Here is a 17,213-nt window from a genome sequence, read left to right as displayed (position 1 = left end):
GGCCCAGACCGAGACTTACCAAGTACAGAAACAAATGGCTGAAACCATCGCCATCCTGCAAGCTAAAGCAGAGGATTTGGAAGCTCGATCCTGCCACAGCAACATTCGTATAACGGGCATACCAGAGTCCACCCCAATGGGTAACGCAGAGCAATTCACAGAGAAGCTACTTATCTCCTTGCTGGGCCCTGATACCCTCTCGGACATGTTTGTGATTGAAAGAGCACATCGGTCATTGGGCCCGTGACCACCGCCAGGCTCCCAACCATGCCCAGTGATAGCCAAGCTTCTGAACTATCGGGATCGGGATTCAGCCTTGCAATGAGCCAGAGAAATGGGGGAACTATGATATGAGGGCACAGCTATTTCACTCTACCCAGACTTTATGGCAAAGGTACATGAAGCACGGCGCCTCTTCAATCCCCTCAAACGACAACTCCGCGACCATAACATCACTTACGCCATGTTGTACCCAGCCAAACTGAGGGTGAATCTGGAGGGCTCCTCGCGCATCTTCATAGACCCGAAAACTCGGATCATAGGAATGCCCCCTTGAGAACAATGACCAGAACATCTAGATAAGTGGTGCTCCCGCTCATCTGAGACTCGTCCCACAGCTCCTTGACAGTGAATTTTACCTATTGACCCTTGAGGTGCTGTGACCGCTCCCCATTAATGCACCAAGATTCCTCCGGAACGACTGCCCGGGGAAGACACCCATCGGACACTCTGCAAGTATTTGTGTTCTATATGACTTTTGGGGAGCCGGATATGTTTTATTGCAGTCCTTTATGTGTCTCGGCGATAACTCCTGGGAGGCAGTCTACGAATCAATGGACATTGTCAATTGTACTGGACCCTTTATATGCTTGCCTTTTTTAGTTGATCTTCTCTAATAACTGATTGTCTAGTTACATTTACTATTGCATGGTTAAGTGATGATGGTTACTCATAGTGCTTAGGTAACATCCACCCCTGCGTGTTACACACTATATGGCTAGTTGCCATACCTCTCTAGGCATAGGGGTGGGGAGGGATAGATCTGACTGTGCTACGATTGGGGTGGCATGGCGTGGGAGGGGGGTGGAGGGGATTGTTGTTTTTTTTGCTTATTTATTTTGCTTTTCGTTTTTGGTTTTCTTTTGGCACTATTGTATGAGACGCACACACCGAGGTATGCACGTAGACATCACCACATATTTGGCAGGCTCACCAGAGGCCGTCGTGGCAACTTTAGCCACTTTGGTTTATTTCACCACCTTAGGCAATGGAGAATAGGCTGAGGTTCTTGTCCTGGAACATTAGAGACCTCAATGATCAACATAAGCTCAGGAAAGTCATGTCGTACCTCACTAGGCACAACATAGACATTGCAGGAAACACATATGACTGTAGCGAACTTCCCGCAGACCCGAGGCAGGATTCACGGCACGTTCCATGCCGCAGGCTTCACCATGTATGCACGGGGAGTCCTCACCTGGATTAACCACACAGCCCGCCTCACCGTTTTAATTTTTTTTTTTATTGAGCAGAGCTTTCAGAAAGCACATTACATCAATCCATGAAAAAGAAAAGAGAATGGTGGCCCATACAGACCGCCAAAAAAATCATTAATTAATATGTCCCATTTCACAGTTTGTTAAGCAAAATTCAAGAAGTTTTTTAAAACCTCGATATAGAATCGTAAACTAAACAGAATTTTTATAGTGCTTCCATTTAACATTCAACAAGATATTTCCAAATTCGAGAACATTTTTTAGTTGCCCCCGTTCGTTTAGCATAAGCTTCTTCGAATTTTTTTGTACGTAACTTTTTATTTAACCATTTCTCAAACACAGGTTCTTCCAATGATCTCCAATTTTGTAAAATCAAAGAACGAGCAACTAACATTGAAATAGCAAGAAAAAGCCCCTCAGCTTTCGACAATAAGGCCTCCCTACTAGTAATACCAAACAGGACTGCTTCTGCTATTGGATCAAACGGTTTTTGAATTGCATGGCTAAAACACCCAAATATTTTCTCCCAAAACACTCCCAATTTAGGACACGAGAAAAATATATGCCTCCATCCCAATTCCGATGGGGTGCAACAGCGAAAACACCTATTTTCCACCTCTGGATACATTTTATTCAGAGCCTTTGGAGTGTACTAGGCATCGAGTGAGAAAGAAAAGCCATTCTTTTAAAATTGGCTGCTTTAAGAGTCTTATTTCCTGTGGTAGATATTGTTTGCCAATCTTGATAGGAAAAAACGGATTGGGTTTCAGAAGCGACTTTCTCCAAAAACTTTAAGACCATAGGAGATTCGTCTTGTGTTCGCAATAAACTATACCAATTGCCGACCCCAGTAAAATCTAGAAAATGCACTCTGTTTAAAAGCAGAACGAAGTCTATTAGAAAAGTCCAAGAGCGTATTATACCTTTTTTTGGAAGTTTAGAAGTTTTAAGGAATGTGGGGATTTGAGTTTCAGCTTCTTGCATCATCTTGTTTATAAAAAAATTGTCTATCCATTTGGTATTAGATAGTAAGCAAGCTGTGAAATAACAAAAAGCAGATTCGTAATATAAACGAATATTCGGCAGTGCTTAGCCACCCATTTGAGTATCTAGTTGTAAAACCGAGCCCGCATCACTCTTGAAGAGTTACACACAGATGTCAATGATAGATATGTGGTATCTAGATGCAGGGGGAAAGGTTTGGAGTGCATAATTGTCAATGTGTATGGCCCTAATCATGACTGTCTGCAGTTTTTTCATGATCTGTTAACTTTAACATGGCGACTGCCTGATATGCCGCAGATATGGGGGGGGATTTAAATTGCACACTCAACCCTGATCTGGATCGATCCGGGGGCCCGTCGCGGCACCTTTCACAGGCGGCAGTGGCTATTTTAGATGTTCTGACGGAGATGAACATGGTAGATGTATGGCGCTCGCGCTCAGTGGCAGCCGGCAGCTATACGCATGATTTGGCGCCCCATAATCTCCATACCAGGATAAACTATTGGTTCCTGGTGGGATCGCTTAGAGGCAACGTACGTGAATGCAAGGTCTTTTCCCACACTTATTTGGACTACTCCCCTTTGCTGCTGACATTGGCTACTTCCACCAAGCGCCCCCCTCCATTCACTTGGCGCTTTCCCCCATACGCATTATTAGACAAGGCCTTCAGGGCAGATATGTTGAAGGCAATGGAAACCTTTTTTACTACCAACCTGGACTCCGTCCTGCAGTTCGCCACAATCTGGGAGACTTTCAAGGTGTACGTCCAGGGCATTGCCATTTTTAAACATTGAGGGGTTCTGAAATCGATTAGGGGAAGGCTGGCCATCTTATAACAAAAACTTGCTTAACTAGAGAGAGACACGCTAGAAACTAGCGACCCTTTCATTCTGACCACCCTTAAGGAAACACTGGAAGAATACCACACTGAGGCGCACAGAGAGGTCAAGGTAATGGGTAAATACACAGTTGCAAGGGTATACGGAGAGGGGGAGTGACCAGGCACGGCCCTGGCTAACCTCATGAAAGGGCGCCGAGCAGCTTCTCATCCCATTGAGTTGACTACTGTTGAGGGCGGGAGAATTGAGGACACTGACGGTGTGGCGGAGCAGTTTTGGCTGTACTATGCCGACACATACAAAGTTAGATCTCACACTGAACCCTCGGACATGCAGGAATACCTAGAGTACATGAAGCTGCCCTGGATGTTAGACTCCCACAGAGAATACTTGATGCGTCCCATCGAGGCATGGAAAATACACTCTGCCTTGTCTACTATGCACTCTGGCAGTGCGCCAGGGTGAAATAGACTCACAGTGGGATCCTTTAAGAAATTCAAGGAACTCCTAACCCCATATTTATTAACACTATTTGAGGACATGACCGAAGGAGGCTCTATGCCTCCCTCGATGAGAGAGGCCCTCTTGGTTGTCCTCCTGAAGCCCGGGAAACCCCCGCAACAGTGCTCTTCTTATTGACCACTTTCATTATTGAATGTGGACACAAAAATCTTTGCTAAAGTACTAGCGAATAGACTAAGCCCCCTGATGCCAACTCTTGTAGGAACGGAACAGGACGGTTTCATACCAGGACGCACACTTATGCACAATTTACGCACAGTCTTTGGAACAATCCAACATACTAAACCAGACATTAAGGCCTCTGCAGTTTTCCTGGATGCTGAAAAAGTATTCGACTCCGTAAAGTGGAATTTTATGTTACTGACCCTAGATCGAATGGGGCTGGGAGTTGTCTTCTTACGTCTGATCAGCACATTATATACGGACCCTGTGGCCCGAGTGCGAGTGGGGGATACAGTCACTGCTCCCCTGAGGATATCCAGAGGCACTCAACAGGGTTGTCCGCTCTCCCCGCTGCTGTACGCACTAGTGGTGGAACCATTATCCTGTGTGCTGCGGGAATACCATAGCCACAGTGATAAATACAGGCCCCAGCTAGGCCCGCAGGACACAAGGGTTCGCTCTCCTGCAATGGAATCTGTAAGGAAGTTGGCACGGAAACTGCAAAGTACAAAGACAAGGTTTATTAACCCTTAAGGGTGGTCCTACAATCCATACAACACTCTTCAGTATTGCATAGAGTAGCACAAAGAACTTGCGTACATGGTCCCCTTTTATACACAATAGAGGGGCTCATAAGTGGGTGGATACAACATGAGGCCGAAGAACATTACCTTTTATGGTCATTTTCGATACTGAATCAATATATGGGCGGAGCTAACACACTCCTTGAGCCCGCGAAGACATGGTCAAGCAAGGCTAACTGATAACAGATGTGGTCAAGTCTGGGCATGCGCCAAATGGACAAAGGAGCTATTTATAGGCTGTTACTAGGCAGATTACAAGAGCAACTAACACAGAGGTTGGACTCTTCTCGTGTTGAGCACGTGGAGACATGATAATACAAAATGGAGTCCGAACTTCAGTCAACATAACAGAAGAAACATACTCTAAAGTAAGAGAATTCATGTCTTTAGTAAATGCTTAATCACATCGTTGTTTCAATTTACAACAGACGACCCTTTCAGCATTTACTGACGACATCCGGTTTGTTAGGGTAATCATCATATATGTCAATTGTCATCATTTCTTCGACTTCTTTAGCTAAACGTTTCTGATGAGCGACATCGGCAATAGCCTTCTTATCGGGGATACAGAATGATATACATAAGGAACAGAGCAAGGGACCACATTGAACACAAATACAACAAGAAAACAGAACTGCTACAATGATACAGAGACCAGTTAAAACCTTCCACCCCCAGGCAGTTATCAATGCCCAAAACCATCCAGAGAAGGACCAAGTGCCGTTTTCTGTATGGATTTCAGCCGCAATTTTATGTAATTTATTGATGGCATTATAAACTGACGGCGTATGATCAGGAATGAACACACAGCAACTACTTCCGATAATTTTACATGCTCCACCTCTGTCAGCTAGCATAACATCTAATACCATCCGATTCTAAAATGCAACAATTCTAGTAATTTGCAATTCTTCCATAAAATTCCCAAGAGCAGCAGCAGTTTGGTTTGTCACAGCCTCTACCACTCTTGTTAATCTTCGGACCTTCCTACTGTTCAGGGCAGCTCCAACAAACAAAAACAATCCTAAATTAAAATCAATATACTGTTGCAAACTGGTATCAGTCTGATCTACATCATCAATTGATAGAGTGCGTTTATACCTATTTACAGTCACATTATTCAATAATTTCAGATCTTTATGATAAGATGCTGGTGCTAGGAATACAGGAGGTAATAGGAATGCCACATAGCATACCCCAGACCAACCAGGCGGCAAACGGTAATAACCTTTATTTCCACACACAAAGTATGTATTATGAGACGCCAGAAAGGTACTATTGTTCAACCCATCAATGTTCAGAATGGTGACACAATCACTAACGCCAACAGGAATAAAACCCACACTCTGGACACACAGGTCCGCCTGAGCTTGTGCCACTTGAATCACAAATTTGTCCTTTCCCACAGTGTCTCTAGTGTTCGTGAAGATATAGGGAATGGATTCATTGTCCGGCCGGTACTCTTCCCATTCCCAGATTGTTCCATTCGCTTGCGGATACCCATTTTTATCCTGGTGACACTCTTTGTTGAGTCTGAAGAGTAATCGTCCCACTGTCGGTTTCCGGGTAGCAAAAAGCAAAGTATACCAGGCCCTACAAGAGCCATTGTGTGAGAAAGGAAGTGGTATGAATGGCGTTCCTCCTTTCTTCTGATGGGCTGGCATCATCCCACATATCTAACAGTTCGTAGCGTTCGTAGCAACGTGGGTATGATGCAGCATCTGGATGAAAGTGTTATTCAAGTAAGACTGTCGATGCTTCAACTCTTGATACGGTAATGTATAAAAGTAGTGCTCCTCAGGCACCGGAGTTGTCAACACAAGTAGTTTTCGAGCGGGAGTCCCATCCTCCACAAACCATGTGGTTATCCCAACAATAGCTACTGTCAGCATGAACCCTGATGCACAAAGAATCCTTTTCCTCTCCATGATAGAATAAAAGGAAAACCCAATATCTTCCTGAAACTTAAGATTTGTCAGAACTCTTCTCCTTGGGCAGCGGTCGATTTCTTCACCAACGGGCCAAGACGGGTGTCGCTACACTAATGCAGGGCTGATCCCCCCCCCTTGCCTCATTGGCCCTCCGTTTCACTAACCCAAGGGCCGTTCTGACAATATGTCCCGGTACTGAAGAACTCACTTCCTTGGTCTAAGATGATATTGCCTTCCTCCAGGAGTCGCGTGGTCCGGAAAGAGCTCCTCAGTGGCGTTTGGCTCCGCAGCACGGCCTGTCTCTGCAGCCAGGATTTCTCGTTGATCGGTCAGCACGGCAGGTTCCACCAATCCAGGCGGCACCTTCCGACAGTGCAGGGAATGGATCCAATTCTTTCTGTTGGAAACTCGCACAGCCGTCCTCGTTGCAAGGAGGACCTGCTCAGGACCCACCCATCTCGGTTCCAAGCTGTTTGTCCTGTCGAAGATTTTTACCATCACATGGTCGCCAGGTCGGAGACCATGTCCTTCACCGGTAGACCGATCAGGGAGCGCCTCTCGGACCTGTTGATGAATAGAAACCAAGTTATCCGTTAACTGTGCCAGATAATCGTTCATCATTACACAAGGTACATCGTACACAGCCTTAGGTTTTGGTGGACCCCAAATATTCATTGGGCGTCCAAAGACAATCTCATACGGTGTAAGACCGGTTCGAGAGTGTGGTACCGACCTAATTGACAATAACGCCAGCGGTAAAGCATCTGGCCAAGTCAAAGACGTCGAAGCTTGAATTTTAGCGATCTTGAGCTTCAGTGTACCATTATACTTCTCAACTAATCCTGCAGACTGAGGGTGGAATACTGCGTGGAACTTCTGGGTGATGCCCAGGCCCTTCAAGACGTACTTTATAACATCCGCTACAAAGTGGGGCCCATTATCACTCCACAGAAGTCTGCAAACGCCATATCGAGGGAAGAACTCCTTCAACAGCAGCTTCGCAGTAGTCATTGCAGTATTGTCTTTCGTAGGGTACGCTTCAACCCACTTACTGAAGGCGCAAACCACTACTAGAACATACTTCAAATTGCTACAGCGCTCAAGCTGGATGTAATCCATCTGCAAAACCTCGAAGGGTGCAGTAGGTGTCACAAATCCTCCTGCTGGAGTTCGAGTACCCTTTCCTGGGTTGTACCTCAGGCAGATCATACAGGTCTGCACCACCCTCTTTGCCATGCTAGCAATCTCTGGATGCTCCCAAACTTGAGTAAGCAATTTCACAATTGCGGAAGCCCCAACATGTGCTAGCCCATGTGCCATCTGGACCATAGGTTGTACGAAGGCCGTGGGTAATTTCCATCTATCCATCTGCTTATTTCTCCAGCAGCCTTCATCATCCAATTCTCCCTCGCTTGCCCATTGCTCCCGCTCTTTATCAGAAGCGGTCCTTTGCATTTCTCACACTTCCTCCTTCGCATCATGCCATCTTTCCACCTGTGACTTTACTACATACATGGCAGTAGCACCGGGCTGCATCGCAGTCTCCCGTGCCACTCGGTCCGCTAACGCATTCCCTTCTCCAACTTTATCAACTACTTTCCTATGGGCGCTACATTTAACGATGGCAATTTTCTTCGGATACGTCAATGCAGTTAAATGGTTATGAACTAACTCTCCATGCATTATCAGCACTCCATGTGACGTTAAAAACCCTCTCTCCTTCCAGAGCAGGCCAAAGTCATGCGCTACTCCGAAGGCATAGCGGCTATCTGTATAAACATTCACACACAATCCTGTACTGAGCTCACATGCTCGTGTTAATGCTATCAGTTCCGCTGCTTGAGCTGATTTCTGTGGTATGCGTGCTGTCTCCACTATTGTTTGTAATGTGGTAATTGCATACGCCGCTGAAGTCGTACCATCTGGTAGCTTCAGGCATGATCCGTCCACCCACAGTTCTCCATCTACATCTGGAAAGGGCGTATCCTGGAGATCAATACGACCCTTTGTTTGTTCCTCAGTCACAAGAATACAATCATGTGCTTTTCGCGCTTCAGACTGGGTCTCAGGGTATGGCAACAATGTTGCCGGGTTTAACGTTACGCACCTTTTCAACGTAATATGAGGAGCCAAGAGCGTCAACTCATATCCCGTTAAACGGGCACTGGTCAAATGCTGCGTCTTTGTTTGATTAAGCAGGGCATCAACAGCGTGGGGGACTAATACCAACAACTTATGAGATAACACAATTCCCTCGCTTTGGCGTATTGACACAGCTGTCGCCGCGACCGAGCGAAAACACCCTGGTAATGCTCGGGCGACAGGATCAAGTACAGCCGAAAAATATGCACAAGGGCGCTGCTTATCGCCATGCATCTGTACTAAAACTGATAATGCACATCCATCTTTCTCATGCACATACAACGAAAAGGGTTTCGCGTAATCAGGGGTCCCTCACACTGGTGCTGAACAGAGGGCCTGTCGTAATTGCTGAAAAGCAGCGTCACACTCATCTGACCAAGGGATCGGGATAGGCGTGTCTTTTGTCAAAAGGGCTAACAATGGCTTAGCTATATGTGAAAACCCCAATATCCACTGCCTACAGAAGGAAACAAGACCCAAAAATGCACGCACATCCTTCTGCGTGGACGGTGTCGGTGTGTCCAAAATTACTTGGATACGATCCGGTGTGAGTGCACGTCCCTCCTTAGACAAAAGGTGACCCAGATAAGTCACCTTTGGTCTACAGAACTGCAATTTCTTCCTAGATACCTTATGATTGTGGGATGCCAAAAAGGAAAGTAAGGATAACGTACTCTTCTCACACAACTCCAAGGTGTCAGCCGCCAGCAAGATGTCATTGACATATTGAATGAGGGCGACCCCCTCGAGCAGAACAAAGGAATCCAATTGTCTTTTCAAAGCCTGACTGTAAATGCTAGGGCTTTCTGTGTAGCCCTGAGGGATCCTACAAAAACGGTAAGATCTATTATTTAAAGTAAACCCAAAAAGATATCGGCTATCGGGGTGAATGGGAATGGAAAAGAAGGCATTTTTCAAATCGATAACTGAGAACATGGTCGCCGTAGGCGGGACCAAAGTAAGCAACGTCGTGATATCAGAAACCACTGGGTACTGAGGTATCACGATCTTGTTTACTTCCCTTAAATCAATTATAAACCGATAAACTCTGGCATCCGTGTCCTTTTTCAAAATGGGGAGAATCGGGCTGTTACAGATGTTGTAGGGAACTTCCTCCACTACCCCCACCTTAATCAAATCCTGCACTATCTGTATGAGAGCCTCCTCGCCCTCCTGGGAAATACGATACTGTGGGAGGCGTGGGAACACCGCCCCCCCCTGGACACTAATGTGGACCGGCGGAATCACCATTTGTCCCACATCAGTATCCGAAGTGGCCCACAAAGCACGAGGGAGGGTAGCTAACAGAGCATCCTCTGAGACCACACACATCCGTTCAGACCGGGGGTAATTGTCATTCAATATTACCCGCACACCAGCAGGGGAGCAGCGGATCGTAGCCCTAAAATGCTTTAACATATCAAGGCCCATAATGTTGTCCGGTGTGTACGGGGCAAGCAGAAACGGGCAGGGTGCAGAAAAAGAATCCACACTGATTTTATCCACACTCAGTGTGGGAGGGTATGCTCAGACGTGAGTCCCTTGCTCATTGCACCATCAGGATTCAGGCAAGCCGGGCCGACGAAGGCTGTGATGCCAGAAACCGGTCCCCGGAAGCTTGTTTCCTTCCCAGTATAAGAATTGGCTTGGTAGTTTGGTTTGCCCTGTTCCCATCATGCACTGGGACAGGTACAGACTAATTTGCATGTAGCCAGGTTCTGAGCTGGAATGGTGCAGTGAGCTAAAAAACGGTGATGGATTAAAACCATGATCTCTTGACTTGGTAAGAGTATTCTGCATCATTCAGAAACTCTGTCCATCACCACCCCCTTTTTCCCAAATCGATTTTATCCACACTCAGTGTGGGAGGGTATGCTCAGACGTGAGTCCCTTGCTCATTGCACCATCAGGATTCAGGCAAGCCGGGCCGACGAAGGCTGTGATGCCAGAAACCGGTCCCCGGAAGCTTGTTTCCTTCCCAGTATAAGAATTGGCTTGGTAGTTTGGTTTGCCCTGTTCCCATCATGCACTGGGACAGGTACAGACTAATTTGCATGTAGCCAGGTTCTGAGCTGGAATGGTGCAGTGAGCTAAAAAACGGTGATGGATTAAAACCATGATCTCTTGACTTGGTAAGAGTATTCTGCATCATTCAGAAACTCTGTCCATCACCACCCCCTTTTTCCCAAGCAGAAAAAGAATCAACCTGAAATGTGAGGGGCTGCGAAAGAGGGCTTCGGGAGAGTGTACCGTCAAACCCTACCGATGTAACCATTAAGCCAGATGGGGGAGCCCTCGGAACCAATTGCTTAGACAGCGCACTACGTGTCGCTCCTGTATCCACTAGGAACTGATCAGTAGAGCCCAAAACTTCAGCCAATACATAAGGACCCTTCTGATCAACCGGCACCTCAACTGATTCTAACCCCCATCCAACGCATTCCTATGCATGCTGAGAATCATGGTACCCCGAACGGTCAATCCCCGATACTTGATACTGATGCTGTCGATCGAAAACATTTGATCTATCTCGTTGCTGCCCAGCAGAGTCAAAACGAGCGTGATCGTTAGAATTCCCTCTAAAGTTCGAGAAACCCCCTCTACCTCTCGGGCCACCCTGACTATGCCCCTGCCGCGAAGCGTGCAACGCCGGGCAATCTCTAGCCCAATGTCCCGATTGCTTACAATACGCACATTGATTCCTATTCAAATCAGATCGGCCCGAGGGAGGACCATAAAATCCACCCCTACCTCTATTAACACCCCGTCGGGGCGGGCCATATACCTGTGCCAACATCACCTTTGTTTTTAGATCTTTCGATTTCTTTTCCTCCTGGCCTTTTGCTTCTTGCTCCTGACGCTCGTAATACTGAGCTATAGTCAGGAGGGCCGTCGGGGTCGCGGAGGACCAAGAACTCTCACTCGCTTTTAGACGGGCCGCAACTGCCGGCAGCAGATTAGCCACATATTTATCAGCGAAAAGGTGTCGACCCGTATCATCCATAAGCGACTGGCCACTAAAGTCATGAAACGTCTCCTCAAAGTGCGTAAAGAAGTCTTTAACTGACTCGTCAACTTTCTGCTTACATGAAGCTAACATATTCCAGTCAATCTTTTTAGGGGGGATAATTGTCTTCAGCTTAGTCAGAATAGCGGTGGGGAGATCTAAGATGCTCTGGGGTGGTTTCTGCGCGGGCTTCCGTTCCCTATCCTCATCCTCAAGGTCAGACCACCGAGCCTTAAAAGCAGCTATATCATCCACTTTTCGGACAGATCGCCACATATCCGGTGGTAGAATAAGACCAAAGAACAGGTCTATATCCGCTAAGGTCATAACGCAAGAATTCAAGGCCCCCTCGACTTCTTCGTAAAAGGCCGCTGGATTCTTGCGGGGGTCAGGCAATGCATTCTTCAATGCCATAACATCAGCTCTATGCCAAGGAGTATAAACCCAATTATACACAAAATATCCCTTAGCATCAGCGGAGGTGATGTCCGAGCTAGTCCCCGCTCCTTTAGGAGGAACATACAAAGGCGCCGCCTCTCGCATTGGTTTAGCATGCACTATGACATTCTTATCTGACTGGGAGGTGGATGAGTGGCCCTCTGCTGTACACGAATCCGACTGCTGCTCCTCCCCCGTTTGTTGGCGCGCTTTTTCTTTAAGGCCCAGCACCGCGTCCCGTAATGCGAACAGCCGCCGAGCCGTATCAGGAGCCTTGGAGGAAGGAAAAACACCGTTACGCAATGCTTTAGCATCTGACACCACATCGTCAGGCTCAAAGACACTGGAAACTTTCCGGAAAGCAGCAATCACTTCATCAGCGAAATGGCCCAAAAAATACAATTTCTCTCTATCCTGCCACAGCCCCCAAGTATGGAACAATTCATCCAGGGACACCTTGCCCTTCAGTGCACGGAAAGAAACGTGCCGAAGCTCACCCATTCGCTCAGCCGATAGCATGGACCGCGTATCTACCTTACCCGGAGCCGGGTCAGAATCTTGTGGCCTCGGGGCAGACGCGCCAACATAAGGGGGCGGAGAGCGATCTAGTAAATAAAAATCATCATCAAGATTATGAAGGACAGGATAAAGTGGCTGCCGAACAGCATATTGACCCGAGACTTGCAGCCTACGCTCTTTCTCTTGTTTCTCCGTCTGTTCTCTGTCCTCCCGACGCCTTGCTTCCTGTGCTCGCACATGATCATTCTTCCGTTGTTCTTTATCAAACAGCGCTTTCTCACGCTTCTCTCGCTCACGCACTTCCTTCACCCACAACCGCACACACTCAAACATATCCTGACGAGCACGCCGTTTACACATACATTGTTCCACATACTCAATCTTACGTATATCAAACGATCCATACAAAGGCCATCGTAACTCAGGATCCTTCTTAGTATATTTCCTCCATACTGTGCTGTACATTATGGAAGAAAGACCATGCTTCACATACATATCCCTATTAGGAGTCCCCTCTGGGGGAGCCGGAGCAGATTCCTCGAGGTTCAACCGGTTTCCAAAGCAGCAGCACCACTTACGGAGTGCGCTAAAAGCAGGCATGCTCAAAAATAATGCAAAATATGCAATATTATAAAGAAAATGGCACTTAATCGTTGCGCCGTTCAGAGTTACACAGCTCCGGAGAAATCTCTCCACATTACCTGCCTATATGTGTTGCAACGCATATATTTTCACAATAACCAATACAAAATATGACCAGTCATCACAATTCAAACTCAAATAGCCAAACCAGGCTTCAAAAAACTCGGAGCAAGTACCGTACAACGGTTCTTACCAATCAAGAGTCCAGATTCCAACTGCCAAGCTCCAAAATCGCCCAAACGGCTTTCACGGCAGGACCGACAGAAGAGGTCTCAGTCGAGGACCGGCGCCACCCAGACGGTCAGCTCGGAAGGGAAGGAAGAAAAACCTCGGGATGCCAGGGCTAAACCGCCGCTGGCAGTGATCACATCCCCGGCCAAATTCCTCACCTTCGTCGCGACCAGTCCTTCGAGCATCCGAGTCGCCGATGAGCCCCACGTGACGGGCGCCAATTGATGAATACAGGCCCCAGCTAGGCCCGCAGGACACAAGGGTTCGCTCTCCTGCAATGGAATCTGTAAGGAAGTTGGCACGGAAACTGCAAAGTACAAAGACAAGGTTTATTAACCCTTAAGGGTGGTCCTACAATCCATACAACACTCTTCAGTATTGCATAGAGTAGCACAAAGAACTTGCGTACATGGTCCCCTTTTATACACAATAGAGGGGCTCATAAGTGGGTGGATACAACATGAGGCCGAAGAACATTACCTTTTATGGTCATTTTCGATACTGAATCAATATATGGGCGGAGCTAACACACTCCTTGAGCCCGCGAAGACATGGTCAAGCAAGGCTAACTGATAACAGATGTGGTCAAGTCTGGGCATGCGCCAAATGGACAAAGGAGCTATTTATAGGCTGTTACTAGGCAGATTACAAGAGCAACTAACAGGTTGGACTCTTCTCGTGTTGAGCACGTGGAGAAATGATAATACAAAATGGATTCCGAACTTCAGTCAACATAACAGAAGAAACATACTCTAAAGTAAGAGAATTCATGTCTTTAGTAAATTCTTAATCACATCGTTGTTTCAATTTACAACAACAGGTGGATCTGGTTTCCCGGGTACACCTTATCATTTCGGCGTATGCGGACGATACCCTTCTATATATTCGCGATCAAGCTCAAAATATGTCCCCCATCCTGCGTGAAGTGGTGAGATTTGGTGAATTTTCAGGGTTGAAATTTAACTGGGAGAAGTCGGTCATATTCCCTCTCACCCCGGTGACGCTACCTGAGGTGTTGGACTTTCCCCTACAGTGGTCCCCAGACCCATTACGCTATTTGGGAATTCAGATACACACAGACCCTGAGCTATTGTTCAGAGAAAACTACAGCAGCACTAGCTCTAAGCTTGAGGAAGATATTTCAAGGTGGTTCCATCTCCCCCTCTCCCTATTAGGCAGAATATCTCTCATGAAAATGGTGGTCCTCCCCAGATTCTTATTTCTGTTTCTCAAAATTCCAATGGTATTACCGGCACACTTCTTCAAATCTCTTAGAAAACTGCTGATTAAGTTGGCCTGGGCCGACAAACAGCCGCGGGTGAGTTGGAAGATCCTGGTCTTACCGTACTCCATGGGAGGGCTGGGAGCCCCAGACCCCGACCTATACTACAGCAGTCACCTCCTCCACACCTACACATAGAGCGACTGTCGCAGGCCCCTGCCCATTTGGCAACGGTATTGTTTCACGCACCATGCCGCACCACTGGGATCCTAGATTCGATTAACACCACCGCACATGTTTGGCATAACCTCCTTAATCGACGAGCACTCTCCATATTATATTCTCCCATCCCCCCATTGCTTGAAGTGAGTTGCTCCCGACCCTTACCACTTCAGAAATGATAGTGGCACTACACTCCCTGGGATAGGACACAATAGGTGATTTCTTTGATGACGGGGTGGGTATGGACGGGGATGGCTTTTTATTGGTCGAACCTCCACCAACCGCTTTAACCACATTTCACTATTTCAGGGCCCAAAGCGCACTGTGGGATTTACTTGGGGATGACTTACAGGAACCCCCGGAGGTGCACTCTTTTTCAGCTCTGCTGCGAGCAAACTCCCCGAAGAGACTGGTATCACAAATATACTCTAAGACACAGGAACTGAGCTGAAACCACTATGTCAAAGCCTAGCTTGAGTGGCAGACTGACTTAGAGATCACCATAGATGATAGCATGTGGACATATTGCTGCGAGGCCACCCAGCACATCTCTCTTAATGGTCAGCACCACCTCATACAGTTAAAATTTCCTAACAGAACCTATCATACACCTGTGCGATTGCGCAGATTTGGGTTCCATGACACAGCCGATTGTGAGAGATGTGGGAGGAGCGAAGCCGAGTTTATAAACCTGGCGTGGCTTTGCCCCACTATTGTGACCTTTTGGCTACAAGTCTTTGCCGAAATAAGTGCAGTCACACAAGAAGTGATCAGCCCGACCCGCTGCGAGCCCTACTCGGCTATTCAAAAAGATTGCAGAAACCCATCAGATGCCTAGTCGACATGGCCCCACTAGTTTCTTATCGCGTCCTTGCAATGCACTGGTCCCGCGGCCCCCCCCTCACTAACACAACGGACTAGAGATATGATGAACTGTAACACACAAACAGGAGCGTACAGTGAACTACCACCACCTCGAAACTGACCAAAGAACTTCTGGAGTTTATATACTACGTACATTGAGGCTCGGGCTCAAGAGTCGCCCAACCACCTACCACCATAGAAGGGTGACTATATTCATGAGAGCTCCCACCGGCATCGGAATACCCACGGCAAGCCTATGACTCAGACATGGTGTGATGCTGCCTCTACATTGATGTGCTCCTCATTCCTTTAATTGGAGAATGTCATTCGATATTGCTTTGTGTATAGCTCATTGAATTTAGTTAATTGTCTGCTATTATTTGATTAATTCTAAGTGTGTATTATAATTTCATATTATTCCATATTTCATTGGTTTTGGTACGCCATTTGTCTTTATGATTATTTTGTGTTGTATTAATTACAGTATTCCATCTACCAGAATCAACACCCATTTCTGGCTCAAGTAGGCCCTTGACTCCGAAGTGGTACTCCTCAGGTCCTGGATACTTGTTGTGGTCTCGGAGACGTCGAATTGAACTTTTTGGGCGCTTCCCGACTGTGATCTTGCCCAATGGCAGCTAAACATTTCCACTCGTACACCTCGCTAACGTAAACGTCTATCAACCCGACTCTTTACGCTACAGAATCGACCCCTCTGAGGAGCAACACCATGGAGCTCTTGCCTTCCTACTCGCAAGAACAACAGGATCTTCATGCTAGAGCGACAACCGTCCGCAACACCAGGCCTACTCTTCGTGCTATTTCAATGACCATCCAAAATGCTTCTCTGCTCTTCTCAGCCCCCTCCACCATGAACAGGACTCTTTGCAATGGGCTCAGAAGGTAAGTTATCAGTGGGACTATCCTGGTCCCCATACCTGACCCACACTCCTTTGCAGTCAAACCGGACTTGAGACTTTCTCATGGTCTCACATGGCCATATTGCTGCGGGTGGCGCATTGTGCATTTTTTGCACAATTTTCACTTAAATCTTTACAATTCAATGTCTCCAGTTCTATGGATTGGATTTTTGTAATTTTGGTCACAAATAATGTATTGAAGTTTACTCTATTTCTTTAAATTGTGTCAGATTTTTCTTGTGTTGTGTTTTTACTTTACTACTCTTTGAAGCGCTGCACAAATACTTGAAACTTTGCATCTAAGTCGAGCCTGACAGCTCTGTGCCAAGCTACCAAAGGTCTGAGCACAGGTTTATTTGGGGTTTGCTTGTGCCTCACTCTGACATGCTGTAATGGCTGGATTTTCTGTTTAGATGGGATCAGCCCCCAGGGGCCCCTGTGACCCAGCCAAAACGTACTCACCTTCC

This window comes from Triturus cristatus, chromosome 8, assembly GCF_964204655.1.
Source record: "Triturus cristatus chromosome 8, aTriCri1.1, whole genome shotgun sequence".
NCBI classification, from domain to species: domain Eukaryota; kingdom Metazoa; phylum Chordata; class Amphibia; order Caudata; family Salamandridae; genus Triturus; species Triturus cristatus.
Note: the sequence above shows the minus strand (reverse complement) of the source record.